Source organism: Quercus robur, chromosome 5 (genome assembly GCF_932294415.1).
Source record: "Quercus robur chromosome 5, dhQueRobu3.1, whole genome shotgun sequence".
Lineage (NCBI taxonomy): Eukaryota > Viridiplantae > Streptophyta > Magnoliopsida > Fagales > Fagaceae > Quercus > Quercus robur.
The window spans coordinates 4,316,944-4,321,414 of record NC_065538.1 but is presented as its reverse complement, the minus strand read 5'-3'; positions in this window follow the sequence as shown (position 1 = coordinate 4,321,414).

Sequence of the window (4,471 nt, the reverse complement as noted above, 5' to 3'; positions counted from 1 at the left end):
GTGTAGTAGCGGAATCCGGAAAGCTAGAAAAGAAAAAGGTTTGGCGCAACCTCGTTGGAGCAAGAAGCTTGGAGGGCTTAGGTGCATTGGGTAGATTAGGCTTGGAGGGTCTATTGCTGTCCTTGTATCCCAACTGTATTTTCTAGTGGATTGATTACCGCTTGGAGGGCGGCGGAGAGGTTTTTCGCCGAGGTCTTCGGTTTCCTCTTCGATAACATATCTGGTGTTATCGCTGTGTTTGCATCTTCCTTCCTCTCTATCTCTGCCTTTACATTATCTGCTGTGGTTTATTTTGTTGTGGCTTAGATAGTTGTTTAATCAATTCCATGTTATAGCATATGTTAAGTTTCCGCACACTAGTTGTTTAACATATTGCTGTGTTGATTAAATTGGTTTTTGGGGGTCTAAACGTTCAAAAGTGTTTTTGTACACGTTTTTGAACTTTCAATTGGTATCAGAGCGGGTACACATCTGTTTGGTTTCATTACCATTGTGTGATCCTTGACTCCCTTTCTTTTTGAGATGGATAGGTCTCAATCCCTTAATGCACCTCCATATTTTGATGGAAGTAATTATGCATTTTGGAAGGTTCGTATGAGAGCCTTTTTATGCTCTATTGATGAATCCGTGTGGGATGCTGTTGAGATGGGTTGGACCAAACCTGAAGCAGCCAAATCCATATGGGATAAGGCAGCACTTACTGCATCTAATGCTAACAGTAAAGCACTAAATGCTATTTTCTGTGGTGTGTCTCCAGATGAATTTCACAGGATTTCTCACATTACTATTGCCAAAGATGCATGGGAGATTCTGGAAACAACTTATGAAGGCACGAAGAAGGTGAAAGATACCAAGTTACAAATGCTGACCACTCGGTTTGAGGAGCTCAAGATGAGTGAGGATGAATCTTTCGACTCTTTCTATGGGAAGTTGAATGAAGTGGTTGTCAGTAAGTTTAACTTGGGGGAGAAGATGGAGGACTCTAAGATTGTAAGGAAGATCCTTCGATCATTGCCGGAAAGCTTCCGTGCCAAAGTGACTGTTATTGAAGAGAGCAAGGATCTTGACGACATCAAGGTGCAGGAGCTGGTTGGTTCTCTACAGACCTATGAAATGTCGCTGCCAAATCAACGGAAGGGTAAATCCATTGCTCTAAAGACCGTTAATGAGAAGGTGGAAGATCAAGGCTTGTCAGGAGAAGATATGGTTGACAAGGATGTAGCCTATCTTGTTAAAAATTTCAAGAAGTTTTTGAAATTCAAAAACAATGGAAAATTTGATGATAAGAGAAATTTCCAAAATTCTGGAAGGGAGAAGAGGGATTTCAAGAGGAAAGATGGAAAAGAATCCCAATCCACACAAGGTGTTACTTGTTTTGAATGCAACGGGCATGGACACTTCAAGAGGGAATGCCCTAATTATTTGAAATCAAAAGGCAAGGTGTATGCCACGACCTTGAGTGATTCAGACTCATCCGACTCAGAATCTGAAGAGAGCTGTGATGGAGAAGGGAACTATTCAGCTTTCATGACTATTGCTCATGTTGAGTCTTCGGATGAATTGAATTTGCTTGTTCAAGACCTTGGAGAACATAGTGAGGATGACTCACTAGGAATTGTTGAAGAATCGGAAGCTGAAGAAGAAGAAAGCACAGCTACTCTTCAAGAAAATTACAACTCACTTTTGGAGAAATCTGGTGAATACACAAGGGTGGCCAAGGCTGCTGTGAGAAAGATGAAGAAGGCTGAGGAGGACTACAAAAGTCTCCTAATCCGGTATAGGGAGGCCAAATGCGAGATTGAAACTTTGAATGGTGAGCTCTCCGAAGCTTACACTAAAGTTAGATTTCTTGAAAGTGAGGTTGTTCAAGCAAATGCAAAAATAGAGAGGGTCACCACCAAGAAGCTTGACGATGTTATATCTTCTCAAAAGAGCTTCTCAGACAAATCGGGACTGGGATATGGCGGAGGAAGTAGTTCAACTGGAAATGTCACCAAAGAAGTGAAGTTTGTCAAAGCCAAAGATCCAGTTGCAGCTGACCCTATTGATGTGAAGCTCGAGGTGGAGGAGAAGAAGAATGTGGTGGACCAACGGATGCTGAATCATCGTACTCAGTATGTGGGCAGGTCTGAGTCTCGTGCCAAGTCACGTCCTCGACCACAAAGAGGTCCTAGAGGAATGTATGTGTGCCATTATTGCGGACTTCAAGGGCACACTCGACCGAATTGCCAAAAGCTGAGAGCAAAGAACAGTGCTACTCCTCAAAGGTCAGGAGGACCAAGAACTGATAGGAGAACTTGGGCAGGGGATCAACCTAGAGAGCAAAATGGAGATCCCGGAATGATGGACGTGATGAAGATGATTGGTGCATTCACCAACTGCTTGGAAAGCTTCTCACGAAGGTTTGAAAGCCCTAACTCCCGTACCCAATCCTTTAAGGAAATCACCCCAAACGCAAGTGCCGTGTGGGTGAAAAGGGGTACTCATGCATAAGCATTACAACATGTCCATGCATTAATACTTCCTATGCTTTGTGACTATGTTTGTTCGGTAGGCTTGTGGTTTTTGATTTTGTTTGTTTGTCTGTGAATATTTCTTTATTGTGTTTTATCAATCTTTTTGTTTCTTGAGTCAAAAATCCAAAAATTACATAAAAATTTGAAAATCAAAAAGGCTTGATTGACTTTGTTGAGTTTTGTCTTAAAACTCGTTTTGCCTTGTACCTTTGTGCTAATGGCTTTGTGCATTTTCGAGCATTGCTTGTTTTCATGCACTCATATCACTATGGGAAAAATCTTGAAATCTATGTGATTGTTGTAAATAGATCTTCAAGCTTGTCATGAATGATTAGTGAATGGTTATGTTGATCTTGAAACATGCATAGACTTGTGTCTATATCTCTTCCCATTTTTTATTTTTTTGCTAAAAAGAGCTCACTAAATGTAAATCTCCAAATGAAAAGAGATATTGAGCTGCAAAAGCCTGTCGCACATTCTAGTATTTGACTAGGAAAAAGGGTAAGCGACCTTATATCAAAAGTGAAATTTCTTTCAAAAAGGCCAAAGGCCTGTTCTTCAAAGAAAAATGTTGTCTATACCTCTCACAATGAGAGATGATTGCCTCAAAAGATCAATTGCTATGGCTGAAAGTAGAGTCAAATGAAAGGCTCCTAGTTATGTTATCAAGTTGTGTGGGAAGTCATATATTCATATTTCTATAATTGAGATTGGTCACATGATCTAGTGCTAATTGTGTATGCCTTGGTTGAATTGATCATTGAAGCTTTACATTAGACAAAGAACTATCTCATTGTTGATATCCACACACAACACACAAGTTTATGTTCGATAAATGTCATATTCATTTGTGTGATTGTACTTGATAAAATGTGTTTTCACATGCTCAATCTTTGTTAATTCAAGCACAAAAAGATTTTTGAGTGTTTTAGGTGTTTTTGGAAAGTGTTTTGCTGGAAAAATCTGAAATTTTCAAAAATACAACTTTACCTTGTTTTGGCGGCTCAGTCGCGGGTATGTCAAGTCGCGAGCCTCAGTCGCATCTTCGCTGGTCAGTTTTGGCGACTCGTTCGCGAGTGGAAGGTCCAGTCGCGAGATTCACTCAGAGATTTTCGCGGCTCAGCTCGCGACTCACTCGCGGGTAGACCTTCCAATCGCGAAAAACACTTAGAAAAATTTTTCAAAATTTTCCTCTTGTGTGCTTTGGCGGCTTGAGCTGGCGACTGTGTGGCGACTTGAACCAGTCGCGAAAATCGCGTGTTTTGCAGAAACAGGAGCAGTTTTTTAAACATCTTTCAGTTTTCCCTCGAACTTTTGTAACTGTTCATTTTCTTTTAAAACTGTTGTTTCCTCCCAAAGCTCTTCGTGAATCCTTTTCTCAAACCCCTTTGGTGCTTCGTTTCTTCTCCGAATCATCAAGAAAAGGTATGGGTTTTGTCTTCTCAATCTTTTTTTTTCTTTTCCCTGCATTTTTCTGTTGCTGTTTGGACTGGTATTGTATTCGTTATACTTATCTCTATGTGTAATGGGTATGGAGTGTATTGTTTGATATTGTTCTCACCTGTTTTCATGCTGAGCAATCACAATGTGTTTTTTCATTGTTCTGATTTTTGCTTATTATTGAATCTGAGAATCTTTTCTGAAATGGGTTTGGTGTCTATGTGACTTACTCATTACATTTGCCTGATTATTGATGTTGGTGTTTGGTTTTGGTTTCTGGGTTGATATGATAACATACTGTTTGTCTCTCAAACACGTGCTCCAGTGTGGTTGTTAGGTTTCTTCATGAATGAAATATTTTCCCCATGTTCATGTCTCTGATGGAGTGATTTTTGTTATCTGTTCTAAATGTTCATATGCTGTTTGTTATTGCATATCATGGTCATGTTAACCTGTCTCAATGACAGTTGTGACATCTCTCTTTGTCTTGGTGCACTTTCACCAAGTTTGATGCA